Below are 15,531 nucleotides of genomic sequence, written 5' to 3' on the forward strand. Positions count from 1 at the left end.
TCAAAAATATTTGGTTTTAAGAGTTTATAAATGTATCACTGCAGAAAAACTCAATGTGTGATGTTAGAAAAGAAAATTGATTGAAAGAATAAAACTGTCAAATGTTAAACTTGCAAGGGTCTACTGAAATTCAGCAAAAAATCCAAATTCAGGTAAATTCTTGAGTTACCATCTGTTCTGTTCACAAGTATGCTTTATATACTATAAATATACCATACCATAACAGCTTCCCAGCTGTGAAGAACCCATTTGCCTGGCTGTTCTTTTAATTCTTCTATAAAAGTTTAGTTTTCAAGTTGGCCATCTGCCTAGATACCAGTGTGAAAAGCTTTAATAAAATATACTATAAAGAATAAATTAAAACACCTGCTAAAATTAATAGGAAAAATGTTCTACTTGGCATAGCAGGAAATAAAATAGCATGGAGAAACTGAGCTGTTTGAATTGGTAATCATAATTCTGAGACATGGAGATAATAAAGGAGGCACCTGGGATCTGGTCCAGCAAGTCTTTTGTTCGACCATAAGCATAGGAGTTACCCCATTCTTGGCTTACTTGCATATAAACCTAACACTAATTATAATACTTGAAAGAAAAGAGGTTTGGCATTCTGGTACAACTATATTATTATCAAAGATTTATTTTACTGTTCAGTATAACACTTAGTAGCTGCCATTCTATTGGAAAGGTAAGAGAACTGTGTTTCCTTCTGTCACCAGTGTGCTGTATGTATATGCTGGGCAACAGCTTTGAGCCATAAACACACAGCCTCCTAAAGCTAGTTCTGGGCTATGTCTGACTCTTCCTGATAGAGAAGCCAAAGGGCAGACTGCCTGGTAGGATTTCCCCATGGAGTATTTTATACATGTATATGTGCATCTTTTGCCCTTGTACCAAGCCAGTTGAGCTGAAGCTGTGTCTGAACCTGGAGTTCTGCAGGTGTGCTAGCTTGTTGCCATACACAAGTGATATTCCTGGAGGCTAAAAGTTCACAGAACATAAGTATACCATACTTTTAATATAGTAGTATATAGAATATACTCATTGGTCATGCTGCTCCAGCAATGGGAACTTAGCTAGGGCTAAGCATGAAGACAGGGAGATGAGGAAGGCAAGTTAATCTTGTTAGTTACAGCTGGTAAAACAAGGGATGGTGGACTCAAGGGGCAACCTGGGAGATTCAAGTAGAACATTAGGATAAGCTTCCTTGCAAGCAAGAACAGCACTGGGAGGTGTTGTTAAGGGAAGTTGTATATTTCTTTATCTCTGTAAGTTCTGTGGACTTGTATAGATAACACTATAGCTGGCCCTTCGTTGTCTTGCTGCAAATGAGAGGTTAGAATACAAGGCCTCAGAGATATCTTCCAAGTGATTTTTGAGTCAATGCTTGCTCAGATCAAATCTCTCTCTCTAGCAGAGATCAGGAGCAAGCACTTAGGAAAAAGCAAAAGATAAGACATACGTCTATGTCCTCAATATATCTGGCAGTAAGGGGTCAGGTGATTCCCAAATGAAAGGTGTTATTTTTGTATTTCTCTAATAAACATAAAAAAGTTTGGTTGGAATGTTTTAATTTTTTTTTTTTTTTTTGTCCAGTAATTACTTCAGCTGTGTGATAAGTCAGATTTGACCTTGTTTTAGAAAGGGTTTTGGTTTTGATATTTAATGAAAAGGTATTTTTATGAGAAAAATGTTATCAGTTCCATTACACTTTCCTGGTGCACTCAGCTCTGCCTTCCTGCTACTTTGTGGGTAAGCAAGAAAAGATGTTCAAATTCCTGTTTATTAGTCAATTGCTTGCATTCTTCTGAACTGTCCCTTGGACCTCTATGCTCAGTCTCTTAAATCAGCTGGCTTGGGAAAAGTGGTCTTTCAGTTTCTTGTTCAGCCACATAATCTATGCCTCTGTAATTGAATTAAAACCACATTGTTGTTATATCACTTCCAGCATTAAAGATGGGCAGCTCTGATTCTGAGGCTTAGCTACAATTTTAAGGTTTGCAGCATTTTTCCTGATTTTTGAGTACTGTATAATTTGTGTGTCGCCTCATGCACCATGTTTTGTTTTTTTTTAACTGAGCACTGGTCCTAGGTTTTATCTCCATCATGCCTCAATACCTGAGTTTATTTCATTACATTATTTTAGAAATCTGCTGTCATTACTGCCTAATCCCTTTATGCACATCTCTTTGCCTTCTGGAAACAGAGATTAACCTTCAGTGGCATTTTTGATTTAGCTAGCCATGGAATATGTATTACATCTTCCGCTGGTGAGTCTTTGCTGAACTGTGTGAAGTCTGCCTTCAGAGGTGCAAAACACCTCCTTTCTCCCTCCTGTTGCACAGACTGTGCCATGCCGCAGAAGACATCTCTGTCTCAGTGTCATTGTCTCTAGCAGTGATTTTCTTGGGCAGAAACTTTTCTGCATTGCCCAGCATAGGAGGCTCAGTAACACACTGTAATCACTTGGAAGCGCTCAGCAGTGGCTCTTGTGCAGCATGCTAACGGTGTACATCCACCTTCCACCCGGTACAGAGGTGATGGCTCCGGAGTGGGCAGTGGACAGCAGTCACCTCTGCCAGCAGCAAGTTTCATTTGCTCCCAGGCCACCTTCTTGAAGCACTGCACCCACGTGCAGTGCTGTGACACTGGAGTAGAGTGCCTTGCTTATGATTTTCATTACACATTGGATGCTCATTCTCAGACTTCTGGCTATTCCCATTGTGCAGCACTATATGAAAAGTATCTTGAGGGTTTCTGTGCATGTATAAAATGTAAAAATAATATATCGTGCCTCTAATTCTGAAGGTTTCTTTTTCTATTTGCTTTTATCTGGGCATTTTCATACCAGCTTTTTATCCCTTGAAAACAAACAAGATCCCTTTAAGCTGAACAGAATATTTCATATAGGTAAAACTATCAGTTGCATATATTCAGTTCTATACTCTTACAGTTCATTACAAAGACATAGGGGAACTTGGTGGAATCTCTGCTTACACACACACAATAAGAAGCATACTTTAGGAACTATTAGGTATGCAAGTATATACATACATACACACACTCCCCCTTTGCTTTTTTCTCCTTTTTCTTAGCCTGCTTACATACTTGATATCATAAGGATAAAAGTTTTGTAGAAAAGCCCTGATGAAGGCCAGGAATGGAAATACATAACAGAAAAAATAAAAACAAAACCATAAAAAGGCTGATCCAGGAAGCTGAGGACTCATGTGAATAGGAAAGACTGCTCTGAGAAGCAGGTTTGTGGCTTTGTATTTTAATGCTATGGATAATTTTTAAAGTTATTGGGAGTGGAGGGGAAGTCTTCTAATTCAGATAACATAACTTTTCCTATCACTGTATGTTGCAGCGGCACTCGGTACCACTGCACTAGTTAAGAGTCTGTGAAGAGTATTTCTGTTATAAATCTGTAAGATTATATCTCTGTCTTCTCATATTGCATCATCCTGGAACCCGACAAGTTGTCAGTGGAGAGGCAATTATTTCTACCAAAATATTAAGAAAATAACTTGCATTTCTAAGGTATGTAGCGTCATGAGAATATATGGATTTAGAAGAAACTGATGAGGTTGTTGAGATTTTTTTTGCTTTATTTTGCCCCAGCTGTAAAATTTGCATGTTAGTACTAAGAAAATGAAACTTTGCTCGCAGTTAGTTGAAAATGAGGTTTATTTGTGCTTGTGACCTTCCAGAGTGAGGGGAGAGGGAATGACACAATCAAAACCTTAATAGAGCTTGAAAAAGCAGTTGGGCTGGCCAGAAAACACTGATTCATCCTGTGAAAGAGAGATGATATTACTTCCAGTTTGCAGATTGTTGTTGATTTGAGAGCAGCCGGTGTTAGAGGAAGAGGCTGCGTTTCCCAGCAATGACTCACTGGATCTCACGAGCAGCAGGGAAAGCGGGTGTGAGGAGAACCAGGAGAGGTTGTTAGGAGCTGGCAGCCAAGACTATTAGCAGACTATAGCTTGTTATTTTTACTTTGCAAACTCCTGAGAAGAGTGAACATTTTGGAAGAGTGAGACAAAGGCCAGGGAACCAGGGGAGTGTAGTGCATATTTGGACAGGTAAAAAGACTCTGAGGGAGAAAAGTGTCTTTCAAGTCCATTTGATAATATATCAGTTTAAAGGAGCTCTTCGAGTCATCAATGAAATATATTGAAGTAGTAGTATGAACAGTATAATGAAATAAGAGTAAATGAACTGCAAATACAGGATTAAGATTATCCTGTATTTCAGGTTAATTGTTTATGTGAAGAAGGCTAAGTGGCCTTGGCAAAGTTGGTAATTTTTAGTTCTTTATCACAGATTAGTTTTAGGAATGCTGATGATTATAAATGGATGATAGCAATTCTCTTAACTAAAAATCTTCAAGTTATAAAAGTTCTTTATTTTCTACATGGCTGTAAAATTGAATTTTTACCTTTTCTCCCTCCCTCCATGAAAATGGAGAAAATGAATCTGGATTATTTCCCAGCAGTGCACTTATTGGGAAGAAGAGGGAGTTTAAGATCCACATTCCTATTGAGGGGGGGGGTGTGTGTCTCAGTTGCTGACTTGGAGTTACAATGCTTTCCTCTCACTTCAACCAAGTGACTAAAGCTGCTTCTAGGACATGGATGAGCCAATTTCAGTTTTCTACTCTACCTCTGTGTTCCAGATATGCTTTATACACCTTGCTTCAGCACTGGGTTCTGTCTCAGTTACCATGTTGAAATAATTAGGCTTAATATTGGACAATGAAATAGAAATTTGACTGAGAGTAAGAGAGATCTTACATGAATACAGAGGGCCACAGGGCTTCTGAGTAATATGTGAAGTAATTAATGGTATTTGAGGAATATTTTGGCTTGGAACAGAAATGTTCTTTGTACTTGCCCAGCAAATATTGTCATTTTGATACTTTTCAGAGCTACATCTGCGTCTCCAGCAACTCTATTATTATTTTTGGTAGAAAACTAGGTAGAATTGTAACTGCTAATATACAACTTTTCAGAGAATTTTCAAAGGACTTAGTAAAATTTGTTTTCTTTCCTAAGTCAAAAGAAATAAGAGAAACACTGAGCAGTAACAAAAATTCTCCAGTATTTATGGATAGAACCTTTATTTCTCACAATCAGATATGACCTACCATTTACATCACTATACTGCTGAAATGCACAACATACTGAAAGCAGACTGACACCATGTGGTCTGTGCTGAATGGATGCAAGGTAGAAACAGTATGGGGGTGATAGATAGCAGTGCCTACATGGTGAGGTCATGGTCATCCCTGAGGCATTGGCTATTGTATCTGTATGTGTGTCTTGAAATCATGAAACTGTTTTCTATGGTTCCTTTGCCTGGTTTGTAAGTGTTATTTCCCTTCAGAAGAGTGGTCAGCTGATTGAGAGTGAGGGAGAGAAGTTTTTAAAGGCATTAAGTAGTGTCTCAGACAAGCCACTGGCATTAATGGGGGTCTGGGGAAGGTATAGTCATCCAAGGAGATGCAGACACATGCAAATTTTGGGTGAATATGACAGCTGATACTTGTTTGCTTAACAGCTGGGACCTTCTTTGCTAGCTTCATCACCAGTGTAAAAGCATTTCATACACGTGCCATGTAGTATAAACAGCAGATTGCCTCCCTGCCTGCCAAATTCTCAGGACATTGATGCCCATGAAGTTCCTCTGAGAGTGCTGAGCAGTCATGATGGTGTTTGCTATGTTAGCATTTGTTCACAGGATGTGAACATGTTGGTACAGGAATGGAGTACTAGCTGCTCAGTGTCATATTGAGATTGCCACTGATAGTGATCGTACACGCTGCAGAAGGTAACACTGATCTGCATAGGGATTAAAAGAGTCCACCAAGATGAATGAAGATGTTAGCCTCTTCCTTAGAGAATGGCTGAGATACACAGCCTCCTTCATATGCGATGACAACAGCTAGAAGGAAAGAAATAAATAATTGCTGAGGTTTGAATTTTGTGGCTGTTGAGAGCTTTTATGTACTTGGCAGTCAAGCAGCTTATATTGTGGATTTGATCCATGTTTCACATTGATCCATTTCTTGCAGTTCCCAGATTAGCAAAATATGGCTGCACTGAGGTTCTCTGACTCCATAAACTGTGAATTTCTTGCTTTTCATTTTTTATTAATTAGCTCTTCATCTTCTGTGGCCTTCCAGTGTCTCATTTTTGTTTTAGTTCCCAAAAGCCAAAAGACAGTATTTGTCAGTAGTTCCTACTTTTGTAGAGAGTAATAGTTGCAATTGCACCTGTGGATAGAATTCCCTCCCTTTTCATTTTGATACTGCTTTATACTCCTCTGCTACTTGGCAGATAAGTAGAGGAGATTCAGACTTGAGAACTCTTCCACAAATTCTTTGTCATTTGTTGTTTTCTCTTTTGTAAAATGCCTATTGATGATCAAATTGAATTGACATTGTAATCTGAATTTAAAATAAATTCAGTTACTGATAATCCAAATAGATGTTCCTAAAACTAAAATGGCTGTTGGAAAACATAGATGGATGTGATGTACACAAGGACTCTGATTAGAAACAGTGTAGTGTCATCATATGCTAATTTTTTCATGTTATCTTCCTATAATTCACAGCAGTGGAAACCCGAAAATGAGAAAAAAGAGGAAGTGGAAAAACTGAAACTCTGCAGCAGTAGAAACTCAGGATGCACGGCAGAAGTTCACACTCTTTTCACCTTGATGTGCTAACACTTCTGATTTGATTCATTAATTGCTGTTGTGCCTTTAACTCTTTGGTAACCTTTAGGTCTAGGTGTCTATTACACTGGGAAAAATCCATTGCTTACTATAAAAGGAGTTAGGGGAATACTTTATTGTCTTTATTGCTGGTGTCTTTTTACACACAAAAGAGCAGACTTTGTGCTTTACTGAAAAATCTCTCATTGGATTTTCAACTTAGTCGAAGAGCAACTTTTTTAAAGTTTAAATATTCCTACGTTGCCTTTTTCCTAAACAAGAATCCTTCAGTATACACAGCGTGATTGACTTAGAGGGGAGGCTGATAAGAAGGGAAAATTTTTGTTTCTGTTATCCTTTCATAGACAAAAAACGCCAGAACATTAGCTGGATTTGCTCCAATTCATGCAACATAATCACAGTTGTCGAGTAAATAAATAAATATTGCTCCGACTTAGACCCAGTGAAACTATACACAGTTATTTTGAGATGCACAAAGTTTCTCCTCAGATGGCAGCTCCAGGAATCTTGATATATTTTTCAGGCCAGACTTACAGGTTTTACTCTGGGATGGTGATGGTGAATCCAGATATGATCCCAGGTGTCAGAACTTAGCTTATATTTACACTGATCTGGGAAAGAAAAAGATAATATAGATAAACCACTTTATTTGTATGACGACAAACTGAACAAATTGGGAAAAGAAAGAGAGGAAAACAAAAGACTTATTTCATATTGTCTTTTACTGGGTTTCTGTTTTATAGTAAATCAGTATTTTCAAATAGGCAGTAGTGTCTAGCACAAGATAAATGAGTTTCTATGTATGACTTACAACCTAAAAGTGAGTATTCAGTCATGCTATATATAACAATTTTGCTTAGAGAAATTCTATGTCAAAGACCGTGTGTGTAAATGATGTGTAAGAGAAATTCATGTTAAGTGTTCAGCTGAACTCTTAGATCTTGGTAAATTGACTTCAGCTTGTGAACTTATTTTCCATCTGTTTAGTGCTTGCAGACAGACAGCAGCCTACAGAGCCAAATGGGAATCTCACTGCTGTGATGAGTCTCTGATTGGCTGATTGTTGCACTGCCTTCAGCAACTGTGAAGAAGATACATGACCACTCTAAGAAAAAGTATACCATCAGGCTTCAAGGGGCATAGTTTGTATCAGTCCTGAGAAATTAAAAATAAAACAAACAAACAAACAAGTAATAGTCCAAGAATAGCAAGACATAACTGGCTCTTACATTGATCCTTATACTTAACTATGATGTACACTTACCCCAGCAGAGGAATGAGCATATGGCAGTGAGGGTCCTTACTGTAGATGTGTAGATGAGTCTGTCATCTCACTCTCCACAAAGGACAGCTCAGAAGCAAAGATATGTTTGTGCATGTGTTTGCAGGTCATGGATTGCTTGCTTCTCAGGTTGGCTTTACAGCAATGAAGGCACAATTAACAGAACTAATTCATTTTCCTTTTTGACAGTGGTTCTGGTTGAATGCAGTAATGCTAGAGTTACTAAACTGCTGCTTCTTCGTATTTGTAATGTTTAGGAAAGCCTAAGTCTGATGAAGATTCTTAATGCCAAAAATACCCATTTTGTTGGCTTTTTTCTTTCACTAGTGATATAGGTAAGAAGAATTCATTACATTCAGTCCAAAATGTTCTTAAAATACATCAGACCTGGGTTTTGTAAAAGATTCTTACTTTCTGTGATTAAGGAAAACAGTGGGAAAGCAGGGAGTGAGAGTGGCTCACAAACCTGTGTGCATCCATTTTTATAATTTTTTTTTTTTTTTTAACCAGAAAAAGTTTTCTACTTCTTTGGAAAATTGAAATTAATTAGTATATTGGGTTTGAACATAGAAAATGTACATCACAGCAGGTATGGAGATTACTACTGAGCAGTACATGCCAGGTGGCTTAGAAAAGCAAGTCTGTGTCAGCTGACATAAGTTCAGTTAAATTGTTCATATTTTCAGTGAAAAATTTTCAGAGGTCTACAGAATCTCTGGACTAGCCTGTTGCCTGGGAAACTGCACTCTGTAAGTTAGGGTAAGGGGAAAACATGGTTATTAGATACGTATTTTTTTTAATTATTGCTGTAATTTTCGCAATATATGTCCAAGGAAGGACTTGACTATAGACTTGACAAGCCTTTTCACATTTATACAGTGCTGAGAATAAAGTTGGGCCATTTTTTGGTAAGAATTGCATAGTTGCATGGAAGCTTAAACATTAAGCAAAAACCAGTTATTTTCCAAGTGTATCAGAGTATTAAATATCTTCTCAGTATTCATAACTTGCTGTGTCTGCCTTATAAGCAGAATGGACCACTGGAGGAATGGTTAAGTCCCTTCTTCCCAAACCTGGTGTAATTGAAAAGGCCAAGAGGGAATAAGGATTGCCTGAACTTTTATGGCTCTAATCATTTCTTTATCCCGTAGGTGTCCCCTCTTTTCTTAACACTAGCATTTTTCAAGAGCATGAGCTTAAACCTTTATAAGGGATATATATAGCAGACAGATTTACTTAATATGTGGTAAAACACAGAGCATTGACTTTTGAAATTGATAAAATAGAATATTAGATTGAGCACTCCAGACACTGAAACTTGATTTGCATGCCATTTCAAATGAGAGTTTTGAAATATTCTATGAGCATAGGATGGTATACGTGTAATTTTGAACCTCTTTTAAACAGTACCTTGTACTTTGGCTAATCAACAAGCCAAATGCTAACAGCTTTTACAGACCCTAGGGCCCTGGGTGACATTAAGTAAGATATCATTTGCAGTGGGGAGAATGGAAGAAATGAAAGCAAGTGTACATTCTAGTTGAAACTAGATACTCATATAAAGATGGTGAAAGCTCAAGAGAGTTTCAGGCAGCTTCTTTCTTATGCAAGTGCCTCAAGAGGCGCTTCTTCTAAAGTACGACCATCAGGATGTCTTTTACAAGAGCAGCTGTGTAATTTTCTGGGCAGCAATGAGCAGATCCAGTATTCAAGCACAATCACTGTTACCAGGTCAGGTTCTCCAAGAGGTGCTATGTGTGTTCAGACCAGACTTTCCTGTCCACTGGCCCTTCTTTGTCACATGGCTGCTGCACTCCTAGTTTCCTCACTGTCGGGATGGCCCCCTGCATACTTGGTTGTGATGTCTCAAGTTGTGCTGAGAGCTGGTTCCACTCTCTGGTCTCTCAGGAGAGCTGCAGGTTGCCCAGAAGCTGATATCTGGATCTGGTTTCTCTGCATTTCCTCCTGCCAGGCTTTTGTTTTCAGCTGTGAATGAAATTCTTTGGCTTAAAAGGAATTACCATTAAAACTGATTTTACAGTCCTGAGTTTGGACTGGCAGCAAGAGAAACTGCAGATTTCATATTTGTTCATGTGCAGCAGGAGTCCCAGACTCTTACTCAGACAAGTTTCTATGAAGAAAGTCACTGAAAAGCTAATGGCTTTTCTGGTAGCAAATCCATTCTTTCTCTGGGGTTAAGCCATTCACTACCTGTGGGCACTGATCTCTCTGTTAGTGTTTTCCAGACATGGTTTCTGCCTAAGTGTCAATCTGCTGCTAGAGAATGAATGCTCCTATATATACTGAAGATTATTTTCCAAATTGAATGGAATTGTGGAATGGAGAATTCAACATGGGCATAGTCTCCGAAATGTCATGCCTGTGTACAAAAAGTAATAACATAGGACACACGCCAGTCTTCTAGACTGGCAGAAATTATTTTTACCTCTAATTGGGGTAAGTTAGGGAAATTTGGTATTTGTTGCCAGTCAGCTTCCTTCTCAGCTCCCTGGTGCTAATGATTTACTTCCCCTGGCTGTTACTGTACTATATTTACTTATCCTTTTCTTTTTTTTTTTCTTTTATAAGAGGGATTTATTTTTGCAGGAAAGTTATGTTATAAAATCATGGCACTCTTTTTCGTTAGATAAACATCAAACCTGGGCTGTTCCGTGTAGTTCCACCAGTGGGCCAGAGTGTTCCCCAGCAGAGCACTTAGCAATGTGACTAATCTGTTAATGTATAGTTTGTTCTATCTTGTACTCCCCATAGGAAATTCGTACAAACATTGCAATACTTTCCTGTGGCAAGCTGTTGTTTATATTTGTTATTGATGGGTGTGTTAGAAAAGGTAGCTCTGAGAAGAGAGCTGGCTTGCTTCCTTGGTGGTTCTGCGATTTTTTTTTTTCCAGAGCCACTATTGCTATCCTCTGAGGAACCTAATTTTCTACTCATGTAATCTTTACTCCTGAACATAGTTATTGACATTACAGAATACAGTTGCTTATGCTTCTAGAGATTCTTTTAAAATGTACTTTTAAGATCCAGGTCCAATAGGTGTCTTGAAGGTAACGTATGACAACTTTTAAATAGTTTGGTGTTTCCAAGGATCTTTGCTGGAACACCACGTGCAAATAGCACATGGATAACATCAAACGGTTAGTTAAAAAACTGATCTTGACTTATGGCATAAATGTCTAAAGGCAGTCAAAAAAGTTGTTTAGTAGAAGTGGCTTAAACAAACTTGGCATATCAGTGTAATCCTTTGAATACATCAAAATGATTAGTGAAAAGTTGCCCATCAAATTTGACTCCAGTTGCCGTGTTTGTGTTTTGAAATCTCTGTTCTAGCTTTTGAGACAGTTATTGGCCTCATTTTGGATGGTAACACATAAAACAAAACTGCTTTTTGCTTTCAAAAAAAAAGGTGCCTTAGAGATTACTGTGTCTCAAATATTAACACTTTCAAAGTACAGGTTGTAGACAGCTTCTTGTTCACAGTATTATTGATTTTAAACAGAATCTCAGTTTATAATGGAGAATTTCAGAACTGCTTTAAGGTTTCATTTCCTAGTGCCATGATATTTTCTCTTAAGGTTTTGCTACTACACATCCCTGGGCAGGTGTGGACAGGTCTTATTCCAGTTTGCCTAATCTCTTTATATTGAATTAATAATCTTATGTTTATGATGGGGTTGATGTCTCTAGGATTTTTTTTCCTCTGAAATGATATATTGTAATATATTGTGCTTTTTAAGATTAAGATTCAAAGGTTGGAGATAAAACCCTTGTAAATGATTACTTCTACTTGGAGCACATACAGTAGCCATTGTGCTATGAATCTGCTATACTGATTATGGGGGAATGAGAAATTTGAAAGGAAATAAAGTATTATGCTGAAGAAGCATACAAGGATATCTTATGTCTCAAATTGTGAATGAAGAGTAAATACCTGATTGAAAAACCCAGTATATCTCTCAGTCAACCAAATTGTTTTCTGGAAACTCTTTTATTAATTCTAGGCTATGTAAGCAGCAGTTATTACATTCCCAGTCAGTTTTATCCAAGATGTATTCTCTGGCAGACCCATACCAGTAAAACTTTGCTTCAACTGAGTTTTATATTCTGCTTGAACGTGTCCTGTCTGCTTGGAGTACCTCATCTCTTGTTCCTAAAATGCTTTTCATATTACTCTATTTTTCACTTCCTTTATTTAGGGCTATCGTAATTCATTCCTTAAAGAAGCAGGGTTTAAGTCTACCTGAGTTTAAATCAGGGTCAAACTTTAGCATCTACTTAAATGAAAGCTCATTTCTTATCTTGATTTAATTGTAGAAATGGAACAGTGGGATAATCAAATCTACTTGCCATTCTAAATAATTCAAGTCACTTTATTCAGATTCCTAAGAAGTGACTGTCAGCAGTTTGGGATTTGAAATAGCAAGTACTGCTTTATGCTTAACAAAACACAGATAACTGACAGCCCCTTCAAATAGGGAATGGTTCGTTTTATGATGCAAAACAGATAGCTTAGTTGGGAATAATATTGTGTATCTATATGCAGGATTAAATCCCAGACAGAAAGCACAGGCAGATGAAAAGATTGCATTGCTAGTTTCTTTTTTCCTGCTGAATATAAACTGAATATTTCACAGCCCTTGAGAGTAAGGCAAGACTGGTTAATGTATTGGCTGTGTTTGGTGTACCTGATAACTGGTTTTGAACTTTCAGTTGCCTTATTTAAACACAAGCAGATTCTTGCTGTGATTGATTAGCTTTCCCTAGTAAGAATCTTTGTGATAGGTTTACATGATAGAGAACAGTATAATTCCAACACAGGTAAGCAGTATTCCTGATATCAATAATCAAAGTGCTCAGAGCTAAGCAGTCCTTTTCAGCAAAGTCTGTCTACATTGCTTTGATCAATTATAGGAAAAGCTTGGTTTCAGTGGGGTTTATTTATTTATTTATTTATTTAAAATAGTTTGACAAACAAGTTTCAGGAAGCTGAGACTTGCGTTCTTAGAGCTTATGATTCATGGAGATAACTCTGATAGCCAAAGTGATCAGATGGTGCTTGGGAGCCTATTAGTCCACCTCTTTGCTATCGCACTTGTATCACAATGGTGTGTTCTTCAGTACTTGCCATTTGTAAACCTGCCAGCATCTTAGTGCATGAAACGTCAGTAAAACATTTCTGGGGATGCTGCCAGAGGGAACCGCTTCATGCATTTGGCCTTGTTCCTTTTCTCTGGCTGGTGGCATCTGAGATCGCTGTTGGAGATAAATCCAAGCGATACATACAGTGCCCAGCGTGGATGGAGGTACACATATAGGGCAGTTTCACTTGTCCAAACAATTTGCACATGGGTGGATAGCAGCATCTTGCATGCCATTCTTCTAGACTGCCATATTCATTAGCTAAGTGATGTAACAGCAACCATTTAACATGTCAACCTTCATAAAAGGAACTGTTAAAGTAGTGGGTTGAGTGAACTCCCACTGATGCTATAGAGAAAATGCTTTGGAAAACATTTCAGGGCCCCAGTGATGCAATCTATGCATTTTGAAAGCTGCCCTGAAGGGTAATGTGATATTTTTGTATGCTTGTGGTGAAAAATTTTACCTCAAGAGATGTAAAGGTCTTTGCCAACCTAGTTGATTCTATGATTCTATGTTTAAACTTGAAACAACATGCAAAAGGAGATCAGGTGGCATGCAGACTTCGAAGAGCAGCTCTTGGATGCCTTGGCAAAAATGCTGTTATTAGCTGGCAGGTGAATAGGCTTATGTTTTGAGTACTGGCAGCCTGTCCAAGGGGTGCTCCCAGTTAAGTGTGGCTGATTGCATTCAGATTTGCTCTTTTAAGGCATAATTGTCCAAAGCTACAGGCAAATACTAATATTTTAATCAACTGGTTGTTTAGATTTTAAACCCCAACGTACATGGAATCACAGAATAATTTAGTGTGGAAGGGTCTCTGGAGGCCACCTGGCTCATTTTCCAGTGAAATTCTGAGTATCTCTGAAGATGGTATTTCACAACTCCTACGGTCTTTTCCATCACTTACTTTATTGTGAAAAATTCAGTTAAACCACAGTCACGTTACCACAAAAGTGCAGCATTCCCTCATTTATCCATTCTAGTTCCCTTACCTGTCACTCAGGAAGTTAAGTAGGAAAGCTAACAGGGAGTTAAGGAGTCTTGCAACATGACTGTAATGTGGACTCGGGAGGATATTAGATCATATTCATAATACTGTATTATCTCTTTCTTATTTCAGTACAGCATATTTTTAACTTCATATAGTTCCACATTAGGTATTTGAATTTTCTTATTTAATCCTCTGTAAGTGAATCTCTCATAGCTGTGTCAAGATTGCTAAATTCTCCTTTAAAAAAACCCAAACTATTCTGCACTGGGGGGAGGAGTATTATTTTAAAAAGGCAAAAAAATTTTGGTTTGGCATTAATGAGTTTTAGCTATATTATAGATACATATTAATATATTACTATTTAGATACATTAGTATGTTTTAGGGATCTTATTTATTTACAGTGTTGAAAGCCAATTTTTTTGTGGTGAGAATCTGGCAAACACTTTAAAAAAATAGTAAATTTCTTAGACATGTATACATGCAGCAGTACCTTCATAACACTCTGTTAGAGAAATGCAATATCAACAGATATATTTAAGTGACCAGAATTACTTCAACTGTATTTATTTGCTAAAGGGCTGGAATGCCTTTTTCAGAAAGTTTAGTTGTCTCCAGAACAGGCAGTACAGTGTGCAGAATAGCTGACATCATAATGCGAAATATGACCAGGTCTTAAACAATTTATATAGGTTTAGCTCTTTTTTTTTAATTTCATTTATTTAACTTAAGATGATTAATGACTTTTTTTTCCTAGTAAGATGGTTGATGTACCTACATAATAGATTTATATAGTTATAGATACGTGTTGGACACTTTCTTCAATGACTGAGTAAAATAATACTGTTTAGAATAAACTAACTACAAGAAACAACCATATGTTTTTCTTTAAAGTTTAATTAAGCAAAGTATTAGTGTTTTAACTTAGCCAATTCAAGGTTTCCATTCTCACTGCTGAGGGATTAAATTGATGTAGTTACATCTGCAGTTTTGAGGAGGTGAGGGCTTCATTCTAGGGGTGAAAATCTAGAACAATGTTGTTTGTCTCACTAGGAAATGAGAGACCTTTGAACTTGTTACATGTTGCTAAAAGGCCTAGAAATTTGACCTAATATTGCAGGAATGCAAGAAATGGATCTTTTCCAGATTTTTTTTTTTTTTTATTTCTGATTAGAAATAAGAGCTTGAGAGAGTTTTAGGGATTTTTTTCTTTTACTTTTTATTTTTTTTTCTAATTAAAACGTATGTTATTGAGAGTAACCTGGAGTTGCATAAATCAATAATGCTACACAGAAAAAGAGAACAAATTATACCTCTTATTTGCATAATGGACAAGATCTAAAATGAATTCC

This window comes from Pezoporus flaviventris, unplaced genomic scaffold (assembly GCF_033815535.1).
Source record: "Pezoporus flaviventris isolate CSIRO_AGI_PZ_B2104156 unplaced genomic scaffold, CSIRO_AGI_Pfla_v1 ptg000040l, whole genome shotgun sequence".
Taxonomy (NCBI): Eukaryota; Metazoa; Chordata; class Aves; order Psittaciformes; family Psittacidae; genus Pezoporus; species Pezoporus flaviventris.